The sequence below is a fragment of the Bos grunniens genome, chromosome 7 (assembly GCF_055505025.1).
Source record: "Bos grunniens cultivar Pamir isolate PY7600 chromosome 7, Bosgru_T2T1.0, whole genome shotgun sequence".
Lineage (NCBI taxonomy): Eukaryota > Metazoa > Chordata > Mammalia > Artiodactyla > Bovidae > Bos > Bos grunniens.
In genome coordinates this window covers 31,888,136-31,905,589 of record NC_141171.1, presented here as the reverse complement: position 1 = coordinate 31,905,589, position 17,454 = coordinate 31,888,136, and the positions used below count along the sequence as shown (strand labels likewise).

At 36.5% G+C, this 17,454-nt stretch overlaps 1 long non-coding RNA gene across 1 annotated transcript; it reads right to left on the bottom strand.

Annotated features, from left to right (window-relative positions):
- Positions 1-2,095: 2,095 nt before the first annotated feature.
- On the bottom strand, positions 2,096-8,873 carry LOC147369007 (uncharacterized). Its single transcript, XR_015167067.1, has 2 exons — positions 6,576-8,873; positions 2,096-2,328 (listed from the first exon to the last, which is right to left on the bottom strand). It is a non-coding gene; the product is annotated as an uncharacterized LOC147369007 (long non-coding RNA).
- Between the last annotated feature and the right edge of the window lie 8,581 nt (positions 8,874-17,454).

Genomic DNA, 17,454 nt, shown 5'->3' with positions numbered 1-17,454 from the left:
TTTCTACACTGGTCCACTCTGGGAAATCAACAGCTTGATCAAAGAGCCATGTAACTACAGACTCCCCCAACAACCTGATTGGTTTGTGAATCCCCAGCTTAAGATAATCCATACCCCTCTGCCTACCTATCCTACTTTTCCCCCTAGGATTCTTATTCCTGTCACTTTGTTTTTCTCCTAGGACAAAAGAAAACTATTAAGGAGCAGTAACATTTCAATTTGCCTGAAGTGAGTCTATGAAAAGAGAGGAAGTAATTGAGTAGCCTTTACATAACTTCTGATAGCAATAGCAAACAATGGGATCTACCTCAACTTATTTCCTGACCATCTGGTCATCAATCGGTCTTATGATTAAGACCCCAGTGAAGGACTGAACTGAACTAAAGGCTTCCCTGGTGGTCCAGTGGTTAAGAATCCTCCTTGCAATGCAGGGGACACCAGATCCAGGAAGATCCCACATGCCACCGGGCAACGAAGCCCATGCCCCACAACGACCAAGCCCACACTCTGAAACTATTGAAGCCCGCCCACCCTAGAGCCTGTGCCCCATAACAAGAGAAGCCACAACAATGAAAAGCCCGCACACTACAACAAAGAGGAGCCCCCACTCGCCAACTAGAGAAAGCCTGCGTGTAGCAAGGAAAACCCGGTTCAGTCAAAATCAAATAAATAAATAAATATTTTAAAGAAAATGACCCCAATGAGGTAAATCTTTTCCCCCAAAACTGGTACTTGTTTTCTAAAACAAGCATTTAAAAAACCAAACGAACAAAATCCCAGAAAATTCTTTAGTCAATTTTTTGAGCATGCTGGGAAATCAATTCATTTTTAAAATTGAAAAAGTCTAGCAAGTATTTACTTTGTCTTTCCTATATGACTGTGCCCTAATATGATCAAATAATTCAAAAGGAAGTTTATTTTTATAGAAGTAAGAAAACTTCTAAATAAACTAACCATGAAATTAAAATACCGCCATTTTGGAGCCATTAGGAAATTAACTGAACTAATCAATGATTATAATAGCTACATTATGTCACAGGAGTCAAATATCCTTGCCTTCTTATGGAGGTACACATTATTGCAAATGAAGTATCTTTATTTTAAGAAAAATAAAAATTCTATTTATCTTCCAGATCTAAGTACCAAATTATAAGAAATATAAGAGTTAGAGGACAGATTAAATGATACTATGATATTTAGATGTGATTTTACTACTATAAAAAACACATTAAAATAATTTTAAAACTCAAAATATTCACAACATAAAATGTCTTGATCTTGTTGTTCAGAAGAGGTATAATTAATACTAACTCTGAGAGCATAAAAGAACATCTTAAATTAGGTGTAAATTCATTTGTTTACTTTTTTTCAATGATTACATTCCTGTGCTCCTATTGTTCAATGTACCAAAATTATACATGAATTATATATATAATTTAATATATTTCACACAGTTTTCTACTTTTTTACATCTGAAAGTAATATCAGATCGTGTTAGTCTCTCAAGGCTGGAAGATGAACATTCCTCTCCCCACTTTTTTTAACTTAATCTTTAATATTTTGAAAAAATACTTTGATGAACTGAAACTTTCAATGCCCTTCAGTTGTAGAACACAAAATATAAACATTCTTTTAAGGACAGATAAATATGTAAACAACAGGAAAAAATGATATGTTCACTATAAAAATTTTGAGAATATCTTCATTGACATGATGGCTTCAGGGAGGAGGAGCAAGCTAAGGTTGGTTCTCTGTTATCTTTGTATTAGTATTAGTTTGTATAGTTGGATGGCATCACTGACTCAATGGACATGAGTTTGAGCAAACTCTGGGAGATAGTGGAGGACAGAGGAACCTGGAGTACCACAGTCCTCAGGGTCACAAAGAGCTGAACATGATTTAGTGACTGAACAAAAGATATTTCTAAGCAACAAGACATATTTTATGTTATGAACTTTTAAAACATCAAAATTACTGTATTTCTCCCTGTATATTAACACTATAATCTTAGATTTTAACTCATGGCTTATCCCTAAAAAATGTGGCATCCATTTAGAATATAACCAAGGTTCTGCTTCCATCTTATTTTCTTCCATTTCTTTTCCATTTGCCTTACTGACTTTATAAATTTATCCTACAACAAATTGTATATTTGTAAACCTCAAAACAGTTCCACTTTGTGTGCAATTTCAAACTGCTTTCATTTGTCTTACCTTGAACCGAGGCAAGGTTTACTTTCATGTTACATTTCAAACTTCAGGGTCCGGGTCTCCCACTACACATTTGCAGAGGCTTTCAATTGTCCTGAGCCATCAGAGAGAGGGTTGCCTTTAAACGATATATTGGATAGAGATGTGAGACTGGCACAATCAAGTTTTAATTGAAACCTAATATTCCATAAGCTAAAGCTGGCTTTTGATCGACCCAGGGATCGAACTCGGGTCTCCCGCATTCCAGGCAGACACTTTAACCTCTGAGCCACCAGGGAAGCCCAATCAAGAAATAGTTTTTTGTAACTCTGGCAGAGGCTCTTAATTTCTCCAGCACATTCTCTTTTACCCCCATGTTTCTTTCAACTCTTTCTTTCCTCTGCCCATGCACTTTATTTAGCTTATGTAAGTAAGAAAACTAACCTTAGATGTGTATATCCTAAGATTTCTAAACTCTGCTTTGGCCGGTGGCTGTTATTTTTTTTACAAAAATTCTTTTCATTTGTTTGTTATTTTAATACTTTCTCTAGCCTTTATGCTCTACTCTTGAGTAGTTCTTGTCCTTTTGACTGGGAAGAGAAGAAGTTTTCAGGGTTCAGATGAAACTATTACAGGAGATTGAAAAAGGAGGTAGACACATATTAATACTATGTAATTTTCATGTTTTATAATATCCCACCACACTGCATTGAGTTCTTTTGGATAGATACTGATAGGTAATGTATGGGAAGAAAAGTGACAAATGGGTAGCTAAATCAAATGAAATTTCTTAAAAATGTGGTTACCATTATTATTATATCAGAGAAAATTAAGTTCACCCTCATGTTAAAAAAAAAAATCCAAATTTAAGTGGCTCAAACACACAAATTTTGTCTTATAATTCTTTTCACTCAAGGAATAGCCCTATCTTGGGCCATGTCAGTTCAATGAAGTAATCAAGGACCCAAACTCCTCCAAATTTTGACTTCATCATTATTTTATGTAGCCTTCATTTATATGTTTTTAAATATTGCTGGAGTTCCTGCCATTATGTCAACATTATGTCAACATTCCAGTAAAGGAGACAGAGAAATAGGTACATTCACTTCAACATAAGCCATACAAACCACTTTTCATTTATGACCCTTTGGTCACAAATTGATAAGGTGGCTAGCCTATCTGTAAAGGAAGCTTAACAGAATCTATACTTAGGTGACTGAATATATTTTTAGTTTTCTAAGCTTAAAACATCAGTGATTCTTTTACAATATCAGATGAGGAAAAGAAGTTACAGAACAAACTCTCAGTCTCTGTCAGTTATTATGGAATTATCAATATAGGATATTGTACACTGAAAGATGTAGACAAACTGGAAAGTTCAGCAATCAAAACTTTAAAGGATTAAAAAGGCGAGACCAATTAGAGACAAGGTACAGAGAAAGGCAATATTGAGTAAAAAGTGGTTGATGGCTTAAGAACTAACTCAATATATGCTGAACACCTCAAGGATCTACCGTGATGTTTCATGGGACCAGATTTGGTCTTTTAGACAGGAGAAGCAGAAATATAAAGTAGGGCACACTACATTATCATTGATCAATGGATCTTTTAGATTAAGGAGAACATAATGATGGGAAGTAAAAAACTGCCACTGCTTCTTGCAAGAAGTGTGAGATGGACTTCTAAGGCGTTTGAGGTGGGGGAGAATTTGCTGTATCTTTTATCTTACAGAATTAAAATAATCTATGTGGAGCATTATTAGAGCACTACCCTAGTTTTAAAGGTGAGGATTCTGAGATTCAGGAAAGTGAACGCAGAGTTCTCAGGCACTGAGCTACTAAGTTTTAGTATTAGTACTAGACATATCATTCTGACTCCTATTTCATAGGCCTTAAATCTACTTAAATATTATCTTGGCAGGATATAATAAGTCATCAAATTTTAGCTTCTCAATGTTGAAAAAGTCTCAGCACAACAATTTAGAATTCTTATTTTCAGATCTATGTTAACATTGATTCAGAAGGGTGGTCTAACTATTGTCATTGTGTACTTTTACAAGGATTCATTTAATTCATTGCTCAATCTTTTTATTCGCCTTCAACTATTAATCATAGTTGGATATTAAGAAAGTCTGACTTTGAGTATTTCCAATTCAAAATATTTTGAACTTAACCTCAGTTTAATCCTGCACCTGTTATATAACTAAGTAGTCTATGTTAGCAGTCTGAATATTCTGCTTGATGGTGGAGAACGAAATAGTGAAAAAACAAAATATGGCGCCTGCTGACTCTGAACTGAAGTTTAGTATGGAGATAGATATTAAACAAGCACACTAATTGCCATATAATTTTAAAACTTATTTAGATGAATAACATGGCCCAAAGAAAACACATCATAAATAATTTCAACAAATATTTATTGAATGAATTTTAGGGCAAAAACCATATATGGTGACAGGACTGTGTGTGAAGTGAGACTGTAAAGATATATCAAATTGTCAAGGACGTTAAATAAATAGCAGGGTAGGTACTTATACAATGCATAACAAAATGTGTAGATAAAGTGAACCATTAAGTTTGTAAAATGGAGGAAGGACATGATTTTACTTATGTTTTGGGAAGAAATCTTCGACAATAGGGAAAGGATAACATGATTGGCTATAAAACAGAATCAGAAAGATCTGTTTATTGGCAACTGCAACTCTTCAGGTAAGAAATAATGAGGGCCTGAATCTAGGTATTGAAATAAGAGGTACAGGAATGATTTTGAAAAATATTTCATGGGTACTTATGGTTGAAATTGGTGATTAATAATCCTCTAAAATGTCAGGAGATTAGCAACCCACTCCAGTATTCTTGCCTGGAGAATTCCATGGACAGAGGAGCCTGGTGGGCTACACAGTCCATGAGGTCACAAAGAGTCAGACATGACTGAGTGACTAACACCTTCACTTTCACTTCCAAAGTGTCAGGAATATGAGAGATGAACATTAACCATATGTTTCTTGTTTGGATGACTAAGGTTATGCTAGTAAATAATACAAAACAAAGAACAAGCATTGTAAAGGATTTAAGGAAAGACAAAATAGCTCCTGATATTGGAGACCTGTTCTGAAACACACAGGTAGGCCTCGGTGTTACTACAAGTCCTTATGATGCTAACAGTTAAACCATGGTGTTCTGCTCTTGGACATAAACAACCTCAGCAAAGATGAACATCAAACACAAATAACTCTGTAACCATGACTAAATAACACAAAAAGATGATTATTGGGAAATCCACAAAATACCAAATATTTCCCTCCCTCAGCTAAAATAAGTAACTGTTACTCCTTTACCAATTATAGCTTTATTCTCACTCTATCCAGCCCTCTGACACAAAAATTTTATTGAGATACTCAGTCATAGATTTGTTCTTTTTTTCTGGCAGCACCCAGTCTAGAGCTAGCCTCTACTTCCTTCGGTCCTCTTCAAAATTACTCAAATTATATTAAAATCTTACAAGATCTAACATACTCTTTGTGAGACATCCTCTTTCACTATGTTTTGCATTTTCCCTTGCTGTAACCAGTAATACATTTAACTCATTTAACTGTAAGTGTATGTTGGTAGTCTTTGGCTTCACCTCATTGCTAATATCAGACTATGTAAACTTCTGGGTATGTAAGAGACAGTTGAAAATTCAGTCTTGGATTTCAGATTAAAGGAAAGACTGGATACATATATTGGAAAGTTATCAACTTTTATGCTAATATTTCTGAAACTCATATATACAGTTCTAGTAGCTTTGGTAAACGCACGGTGATCTACACTTCAATGAGATTGGAAAAGATTAGTCTCAACATGGTTGAGAGGCTTATTATTTCAGAATTACAGGATTTAGTTTACATTATCAATGTTATTTTACATTATAAATCATATAGAAAATTCTAAATGTATTTGAATATAGACCATTTTTCTAGCTAGACCTAATGCTGTGAAATATTGTGTAGAACATTACTTGGGAAATGTTTCAAAAGAAAGGTGAAACATTGGGGGCAGATGATATTCCTCAAAGAGTAAACATACACCAAAAAAGGAGAAAAAAAAAAACCAAGAATATAATGTTTCAAAACATAACCATTATTAAAATTTATGTAAATTTATTATGAAATAAACTGTATTAGCAACAAAGGTAATAGATTCTCAAAACTCAACCTTTTCTATTTTTTTTAATTACATCATGCTATTATTTATGTTTTTTATCTTCTGTTTGACCTGTATGGTGGACAGTGAAGATTTTAAAAGAGAATTAAAATGTTTTAATTTATAAGGTAATACATAGTTTGTATGGAAACACACCTACTCCTTTTAAAAAGATACATATTAAATACAGTAGAGTACTTACCTACCAGGGTAGAGGGTGGAAATAGGAGTGGAAGCTGAAACTCCAATACTTTGGCCAACTGATGCGAAGAGCTGACTCATTTGAAAAGATCCTGATGCTGGAAAAGATTGAGGGCAGGAGGAGAAGGGGATGACAGAGGTTGAGATGGTTGGATGGCATCACCGACTCAATGGACATGGGTTTGGGTAGACTCCGGGAGTTGGTGATGGACAGGCAGGACTGGTGTGCAAAGAGTTGAACACGACTGAGCGACTGAACTGAAAGTAAATACATAACTCAAATAAGAAAGAAATTTTGTCCTGACCGATGATGAAAATGTATACAAACTGAGGAATATGACTAACCCATTTCTAAGATGACCCCAATTTCTGAGGGGAAAATTGCGTTAGAGTTAAGTAGTGCAGAAATAGGAGAGTGAAAAAGCTGGCTTGAAACTCAACATTAAAAAAACGAAAACCATGCCATCCAGTCCCATCACTTTGTGGCAAATACTACAGATTGGGAAGAAGTGGAAGCAGTGACAAATATTTATTTTCTTGGGCTCCAAAATCACTGTGGACAGTGACTGCAGCCATGAAATTAAAAGATGCTTGCTCCTTGGAAAGAAAGCTATGACAAACCTAGACAGCGTATTCAAAAGTAGAAACATACACATTACATATAAAATAGATAGCCAATGGGAATTTGCTGTATGATGCAAGGAGCTCAAACTTGGTGCTCTGTGACAACCTAGGGTGGGAGCTGGGAGGGAGGTTCAAGACAGAGGGTATATATGTATACCTATGGCTGATTCATGTTGATGTATGGCAAAAACCAACACAATCTTGTAAAGCAATTATCCTCCAATTAAAAATAAATAAAATGTTTTAACAAGAAACAAAAAAAGCAGAGAGTCATTTTGCCAACGAAGGTTAGTATACTTAAAGTTATGGTTTTTCCAGTAGTCATGTACAGATGTGAGAGCTGGGCCATAAAGAGGGCTGAATGCTGAAGAATTGATGTTTTTTAACTGTGGTGCTGGAGAAGCCTCTTGGGAATCTCTCAGAGAGCAGGGAGATCAAACCAGTCAATCCTAAAGGATTGGAATATTCATTGGAAGTACTGATGCTGAGGTTGAAGCTCCCATACTTCGTCCACCTGATGCAACAGCCGACTCACTGGAAAAGACCCTGATACTGGGAAAGATTGGGGGCAGGAGGAAAAGGATGTGACAGAGGATGAGATGGTTGGATGGCATCACTGACTCAATGGACCTGAGTTTGAGCAAACTCCAGGAGATAGTGAAGGACAGGGAAGTCTGGTGTGCTGCAGGCCACGGGATTGCAAAGAGTTGGACACAACTTAGTGACTGAACAACAACAAAATACATGATTTGACAAACTCCTGAAAAGCATTTTCTGCCCCTTACTGGTCATGGAAGCATTTTCCCTGCAAAAAGTTTTTGAGATGCTTGTAAGAAGTGGTAGTCAGTTGGTGAGAGGACAGTCCTGAGAATCTGGTGGATGAGGCAAAACTTTGAAGCCAAATTCATTAAACTTTTGAAGAGCTGATTGTGCAATGTGCGGGTAGGTGTTGACATGAAGAACTGTTCCCTTTCTGTTTACCAATGTGTTGAAGTTTTCAGTGCATCTCATCCTTCTGCTGAGCATACTTCTCAGATATAATGGTTTTGCCAGCATTCAGAAAGCTGTAGTGGATCAGACCAGCAGCAGACCACCAAACAGTTACCATGACCTTCTTTGGGGGCAAGCTTGGCTTTGGGAAGTGCTTTGGAACTTCTCATTCCAACCACTGAGCTGAGCTGGTCATCACTGGTTGTTGTATATAATCCACTTTTCATCTCATGTCACAATCCAATCTAGGAAATGGTTCATTGTTGTTGCGTAGAGTAAGAGAAGATGACACTTCAAAATAACAATTTTTTTGATTTGTGGTCAGGTCATGAGGCACCCACTTACCAGCTTTTTCACCTTTCCAATTTACTTCAAATGCCAAATGACCTTAAAGGTCGACATTGAGTTCTTCAGCAACATCTCGTGTAGTTTAAGAGAATCAGCTTCGATAATGGCTCTCAATTATTGTCACCTTCCGAGGGCCAGCCTCTATGCTCCTCATCTTCAAACCCTTTGTTTCCTTTGCAGAACTTCTTGAACCATCACTGCACTGTACATTCATTAGTATTTCCTGGGCCAAGTGCTTTCTTGATGTACAAGTTGTCTCTGCTGCTTTATGATCCACTTTGAACTTAAGTAAGAAAATTGTTCAAATTTGCTTTTTGTCTAACATCATTAACATAGTCTAAAACAAACAGCAAGTAATAAGTCATTAGTAAAAAAACATAAAGTAAGAAATGCACATTAAAGTGATGTATAACATAACCACATTTATTTAGAATGTATTTCAACATAAAATGGCAAATTTCAACAACATAAAAATCACAATTATTTTTGCACCAAACACTTTGCCAACAAAGGTCCGTCTAGTCAAGGCTATGGTTTTTCCTGTGGTCATGTATGGATGTGAGAGTTGGACTGTGAAGAAGGCTGAGCGCCAAAGAATTGATGCTTTTGAACTGTGGTGTTGGAGAAGACTCTTGAGAGTCCCTTGGACTGCAAGGAGATCCAACCAGTCCATTCTGAAGGAGATCAGCCCTGGGGTTTCTTTAGAAGGAATAATGCTAAAGCTGAAACTCCAGTACTTTGGCCACCTCATGCGAAGAGTTGACTCACTGGAAAAGACTCTGATGCTGGGAGGGATTGGGGGCAGGAGGAGAAGGGGACGACAGAGGATGAGATGGCTGGATGGCACCACTGACTCGATGGACGTGAGTCTGAGTGAACTCCGGGAGTTGGTGATGGACAGGGAGGCCTGGCGTGCTGCGATTCATGGGGTCGCAAAGAGTCAGACACGACTGAGCGACTGAACCGAACTGAACATATTTTAAAAATTTAAAAAGTTTTAATTTCTATGTCTGCCCAATAATGTTTTTGGAAACTTTAATACTTTCTAAACTTAGATTAAATTATTATAGATTTTCTTGCATAATCTTTGAGCCTATCTTGAGCTAATTGGTAATAATTAAAATAAATCATATATGTGTTGATTTATAGTTTATAAAATACCTTAGCTCATTCATTAATTGCTAAAAAAAATCAATAAACAATTAGGTGAATGGGAAAGAATAGCAGTCATAAATTATTAATGTAATTTATATATTCATATACAGTTGTTGTAAAACTGCCACCATCATTTTTATGTCAAGATACTTGGATTGCCCTCTTATTACCTCTTTGATCTCAGGCATATTTCTTATTCATTAGACATGCACTCTTCATATGTACCAAGCCTATCTTCCAAAGTCACTGTCAAGATCAATTTGGATAATGGAAACTAATAGCAGATTAAATTATTGAGAGGTAAATATTCAACTCTAGATTGTGTTTTCATTTAAACAACAATCTTGTGAGGGTGATTATCATTCCCATTTTTATAAATAAAGAAATCTTGTCACAAAGAGCTGATATAATTTGCCCAAGGGCATATAGCTACTAAGAGACAGAATTAGAATTTGATATCAGTCTGATTCCACAGCCAAAGCTCTTAGACAAAGTGCTAAACTGCTAAACTCCATCCCTTCAGATTTTGTAAAACTTGACTACATAATATTAACTAGCTATTTTTAAATTTTCTAAGACCTAAAATTCCTACAACAGAAACTTTTCTTTAAATTTTCCAGAGATATAAAGTAACAAATCTAACCAAAATATTCCATAAACATTGACATGCAATTTAGGGGAAAAAAAATCTGTTAGACTGGAGGATTGACTTAGTAAATAAATATATTAGTCTAGTGACTTGCCAACTACTTGTCTCTTCAGTATGTTATGTATATAAAACATTGAATCAAATACATCCATTAGTGGCTCAATTTGAGGATTTATTATTGCCTGGTAATTCACTTCAACTTAAAAATTGATACCAGAGCATTAAAAATATAAAATCTGAGGGATCCATCTCTTTTCCTTTTAAGTCAAAAATGCTATCATCATAAGCCATTCATTCAGATGGCTTTCTTTAAGATGTCAAATTTCTATTGTAATGTGAAATTTGGAGAACAACACTGCCATCCAGGGGATAGAGGATTGAAAGTGCAGAGCCAGAATAACTGAGAAACTTAATGCAGTGGTTCTTAACCTGGGATTGAAATACTCGGTTGTGTTGGAATCTGTGGTGAGGTGAATTAATAATAATAGTTCAAGTACTAAAGATTGTAAACAACATGCTTTCAAAAACTGACAGGTTTTTCAATATTAAGTTCTCTTTATCCACTTATTCAAGTGAGAGAAAGGTGTAGCATTTCTCTTTACTTTTTTATACACCATAGTTGTCTTTTCTAAAAAAAAAAAAAAGAAAAAAAAAGTATTGAGGCATAATTGACATACAAAAAGCTGTAAATAATTAATATATACAACTTGATGACTTTGGAGAGACGTATATACTGTGAAACCATCAACACAATCTATGCCATTAAAATATCCATCACCTCCAATAGTTTCCTCCTGTCCTTTTTATTATTGTTCTGATGATAAAAACACTAAAATGTTTTCAAGATTCATCCTCTTGGCAAATTTTAAACATACAATAATGTATTGTTAACTGTAAGAACTATGCTGTATAGTAAATCAGTTCAGTTCAGTCGCTCAGTCATGTCCGACTCTTTGTGACCCAATGAATTGCCGCACGCCAGGCCTCCCTGTCCATCACCAACTCCCGGAGTTCACTCAAACTTACGTCCATCGAGTCGATGATGCCATCCAGCCATCTCATCCTCTGTCGTCCCCTTTTCCTCCTGCCCTGAATCCCTCCCAGCATCAGAGTCTTTTCCAATGAGTCAACTCTTCACATGAGGTGGCCAAAGTACTGGAGTTTCAGCTTTAGCATCATCCATGCTAACTGCTAAGTCACTTCAATCGTGTCCGACTCTGTGAGACCCCATAGACGGCAGCCCATCAGGCTCCCCAATCCCTGGGATTCTCTAGGCAAGAACACTGGAGTGGGTTGCCATTTCCTTCTCCAATGCATGAAAGTGAAAAGTGAAAGTGAAGTCGCTCAGTCACGTCCAACCCTCAGCGACCCCATGGACTGCAGCCCTCCAGGCTCCTCCATCCATGGGATTTTCCAGGCAAGAATACTGGAGTGGGGTGCCATTGCCTTCTCCAAGCATCATACATAGTACCTATTTATTTTGTACAACTAAAACTTTGTGCCTTTTGACTAATACTTTCCCACTTTTCCCTCCCTCCAGCCTCTGGCAATCATGATTCTATTCCGCTTCTATGAGTCTGACAGTTTTAGATTCCTGATATAAGTAGTATTATGTAGTGTTAACTTCCAGATATTCAAGCTGTGTTTAGAAAAGGCAGAGGAAGCAGAGATTAAATTGCCAACATCCGTTGGATCATAGAAAAAGCAAGAGAGTTCCAGAAAAACATCTACTTCTACTTTATTTATTATGCCAAAGCCTTTGACAGTGTGGATCACAACAAACTGTGGAAAATTCTTCAAGAGATGGAAATACCAGATCACCCTGCCTGCCTCCTGAGAAATCTGTATGCAGATCAAGAAGCAACAATTAGAACTAGACATGTAACAATAGACTGACTCCAAATCAGGAAAGGAGTACATCAAGGCTGTATATTGTCACCCTGCTTACTTAACTTATATGCAGAGTACATCATGAGAAACGCTGGGCTGGATTAAGCACAAGCTGGAATCAAGATTGCCAGGAGAAATATCAATAACTTCAGATACACAAATGACATCACCCTTATGGCAGAAAGTGAAGAAGAACAACTAAAAAGCCTCTTGATGAAAATGAAAAAGGAGAGTGAAAACCTCGCTTAAAATTCAACATTCAAAAAACTAAGATCGTGGCATCTGGTCCCATCAGTTTATGGCAAATAGATGGGGAAACAATGAAAACAGTGAGAGAGTTTATTTTGGGAGGCTCTAAAATCACTGCAGATGGTGATTGCAGCCATGAAATTAAAAGACGCTTACTCCTTGGAAGGAAAGTTATGACCAACCTAGACAGCATATTAAAAAGCAGAGACATTACTTTGCTGACAAAGGTCCATCTGGTCAAAGTTATGGTTTTTCCAGTTGTCATGTATGGATGTGAGAGCTGGACTACAAAGAAAGCTGAGTACCAAAGAATTGATGCTTTTGAACTGTGGTGTTGCAGAAGACTCTTGAGAGTCCCTTGGACTGCAAGGAGATCCAACCAGTCCATCCTAAAGGAGATCAGTCCTGAATATTTATTGGAAGGACTGATGTTGAAGGTAAAACTCCAATACTTTGACCACCTGATCCAAAGAACTGACTCCTTAGAAAAGACCCTGATTCTGGGAAAGACTGAAGGCAGGAGGAGAAGGAGCTGACAGAGGATGAGTTGGTTGGATGGCGTCACCAACTCAATGGACATGAGTTTGAGCAAGCTCCCGGACTTGGTGATGGACAGGGAAGCCTGGTGTGCTGCAGTCCATTGGGTCACAAAGAGTCGGACATGATTGAGTGGCTAAACTGAAATTATGTAGTATTTGTCTTTCTGTGTCTGGCTTATTTCACTTAGTATGATGTCTTCCAGGTTCAACCATGTTATTACAAATGGCAGAATTTCCTTCTTTTTAAAACTTGAGTAATATCTTTGTGCTTGTGTGAATCGCATTTTCATTTTCCAGTAATCCACTGATGAACATTTAAGTTGCTTCCTTGTCTTGGCTACTGTGAATAATGCTGCAGTAAACATTGCCTGCATCAATTTACATTCCCACAATGTGTAAGGGTTCCTTTTTCTACACATTAGTACCAATATTTGTTATCTTCTGTTTTTTGTTTATAGAAATCCTAACAGATGCAAGGTGATATCTCACTGTGATTTGGATTTGTGTTTCCGGGATGACTATTGATGTTAAACATATTTTCACATACATGCTGGTTATCTGTATGTCTTTTTTGGAGACATGTCTGTACAGGTCCTTTGCCCATTTTTTTTTTTTTTTTTAAACTTGGGCTGTTTTCCTTTTGGTATTGAGTCATATAACTTTCAAATATTAACCCTTTATCAGATGTATGGTCTGAAATTTTCCCATTTTGTGAGTTACAATGGCACCCCACTCCAGTACTGTTGCTTGTAAAATCCCATGGACGGAGGAGCCTGTTAGGCTGCAATCCATGGGGTCGCTAAGAGTCGGACACGACTGAGCGACTTCACTTTCACTTTTCATTTTCATGCATTGGAGAAGGAAACGGCAACCCACTCCAGTGTTCTTGCCTGGAGAATCCCAGGGACGGGAGAGCCTGGTGGGCTGCCGTCTATGGGGTCGCACAGAGTCAGACACAACTGAAGTGACTTAGCATGTTAATTTTGATGATTTCCTTTGTTTTGCAGCTTTTCAGTTTGCTGTAATACTACTTATCTACACTTCCCTGAACTTTTAGGTGATATATCCAATATCATTACCAAGGCCAGTGTCAAGAAGCTTTTTCCTTATGTTTTGTTGGTTTAAGGACTTTTGTGGTTTAAGGTCTTTTTTGCAGGTAGATACAGTTTTCACAACACCATTTATTGTGAGAGTTTTAAAAGAGTTTTTCTTTTTTAAATCTTTTCCCCAGTGTATATTCTTAGCATCTTTGTAAAAAAAAATCAATTGACTCTATATGTGTGGGCTTATCCCTGGAATATTTATTCTGTTCCATGTGTGAGTGTGTGCGTGCCTGCTTTTACCATACTGTTTCCATACTGTTGTGATTACTGTAGCTTTGTAGTATATTTTGAAAAGGATGGGTGATGCCTCCAGGTTTATTATTCTTGCTCAAAATTGTTTTGGTTATTTAGGGTCTTTAATAATTCCATATGCATTTTAGGATTGTTTTTTCTATTTAAAAGCATTGAATTTGCTTTGGGTAGTATGGGCATTTTAACAATATTTATTTTTCCAGTCCATAGACACAGGATTGTCTTTTCATTTATTTGCCCTGCTTTAATTTCTTTCATCAGTGTTTTATAGTTTTTAGTGTACAAGTTTCACACCTCCTTGATTACATTTATTTTAAATATCTTATTCTTTCTTCTGCTATTTTAAATGGGATTGTTTTCTTAATTTGCTTTTGGGATAGAACATTGTTAGGTGTACAGAAACACAATTTTTATTTGTTGATTTTTATCCTGAAACTTTACAGAATGTGTATATTATTAGTCCACTTTTTATGTGTGTGGAATTTTCAAGGTTTCTACACATAAGATCATGTCATCTGCAAACAGAAATCATTCTACTTCTTCTTTTTTAATTTTGGTGCCCTTTATATCCTTTTCTTGCCAAATTGTTCTGGCTAGGATTTCCAGTATTGTGTTGCATAGGAATAGTGGGAGTGAGCATCCTTGTCTCATTCCTGACATCAGACGAAAAGTTTTCAACCATTAAGCTGTTAGCTTTGGGCTTGTTACACATGGATTTTATTATGCTGAGGTACATTTCTGCTATACCCAATTTGTTGAGAGTTTTTATCATGAAAAGACGTTGAATTTCTCATTTTATTAATATATTGTTTTCTTGATGATATTTCGTTTTATGTGTCTGCTCTCTTTTAGCTCATTGAGGTTAATATAAGATGATTATTTTGAATTCTCTGTCAGGAAAATTGCTAGTCACCATTTCCTTTGGGTAGGTTACTTGATCTTTATTTTGCTTCTTTGGTGGTATCATGTTTCCTTGATTTCCATTATCATAGTAGCTTTGCATTGTCCTCTAATAGACTTTCCAATCTGGCTTCACAGGAAAGTCATTTACCAGGCAAACTGCCCAGAGATCCTGGGTAAGCCTACTGGCAGGGTCCACAGGAAGGATGGCTGGTGAGGGCTGTGCATGAGACACAGATGAGCAGGCTTACTGCTAGGGTCCACATACAGGCAGGCCTGATGCTAAGGTCCACATCTATACTTTTCCAAAGGCCACAATAAAATTAGAACATATGTGGGGGAAATGCTTTAAAGGGAAAAACACACTATATGATCAAAACAAAAGAAATTGAAAAAGCACATGATGAATTTCATCAACCACTTCTACATATCAAAAAAAAAAAAAAAAAGGCTAGACAAATACAAGAAAACTACCTGAGTTTTATTAAACTATTCACTACAACAAACACAAAATGTCACTTCAAATGGTAAAATATTAAAGCTATTCCCATTAAAATCAGGAATGATGTAGAATATATTAGAAGTTCTAGCAAATGTAAGAAAAGAAATTTCTGTTGTTTAAGTCACCCAGTCTGTGCTATTTTGTTGTAGCCTGAGTAGACAAATACAGTGGAATCTGATAAAGTCTTAAGAAACTTCAAGTTAGAAAACTTGAGTCCCCATTGTATACGTTTGGGAATCCTTACTTCCATTAAATGGAACACTGTAATAAAGACAAAAGAGGTCTCATACCAGTTGCTTTTAATGGTAATACTATTGCTGTTTCATATATCTGACAGCATTTAACTGATCCAGCTCAGTTCTTCAAAAATAAAACAAGTAGGTACTGCTTTCTACAGAAACATGTAGCCTGATTAACATAAATATTAATACATTATTAGAGGACATATTCATTACTAGAATCACCTTTGTAAAGAATCAAAAATTTTGAGATTGCAGCATCAAAAGACAGAGCTGGATAGATAAGGAAGTGATACAGCAAGGACAATGAAAAACTACTATTCACTTTAAAAATGATATCTAAGTTTACTGAGAGCTTATCACATAAAATTAGCCATGTGGTGCTTAGCCATGAAATTAAAAGATGCTTACTCCTTGAAAGAAAAGTTATGACCAACCTAGACAGCATATTAAAAAGCAGAGACATTACTTTGCCAACAAAGGTCCATCTAGTCAAGGCTATGGTTTTTCCAGTAGTCATGTATGGATGTGAGAGTTGGACTATAAAGAAAGCTGAGTGCGAAAGAATTGATGCTTTTGAACTGTGGTGTTGGAGAAGACTCTTGAGAGTCCCTTGGACTCGCAAGGAGATCCAACCAGTCCATCCTAAAGGAAATCAGTCCAGAATGTTCACTGGAAAGACTGATGCTGAAGCTGAAACTCCAATACTTTGGCCACCTGATGTGAAGAACTGACTCATTTGAGAAGACCGTGATGCTGGGAAAGATTGAGGGTGGGAGAAGGGGATGACAGAGGATGAGATGGTTGGATGGCATCACCAGCTCAATGGAAATGAGTTTTAGTAAACCCCGGGCATTGGTGATGGACAGGGAGGCCTGCTGTACTGAAGTCCATTGGGTCACAAAAAGTCGGACATGACTGAGTGACTGAATTAAACTGAATTGATCACATAAAAGAATAAACAGTACATAAAAAATTTCAAAATAAAAGTAGAAAACTGTAAATAAAAATAATTTTAAAGCATTATGGAATCATACTAAAAACACATTTTTCCTGAATTAGAAGACAGATTTCCCATAAGCTCTACATTTATCTTTAAAACATCCTTTCCTATATATTTTATGCCTGAAGTGCCTACTCCCCAACTGGGGTGAAAAGCCCCTTCACTCCAGGAGATCAGTTTTGATAAGAAGAACTAGCTGAATATGAAGATAATTACAATTTCAGCATATGATTTATGAATACAAAAACTACCTTTACACAACACTAGTCAAACAGGAAGCCAGGGTTAATCCAACTGTGCCCAAATCATACATTAAAGAATACCAATCCAAAGACAAGACTAAGTTGTAAACTGAATACAGACTCAGGAGTCAAGAGCATAGACTCTACACAGCACCCTCTTCTTGGGCAGAACCTCAGAAGTGGGCCTGGTTTAAA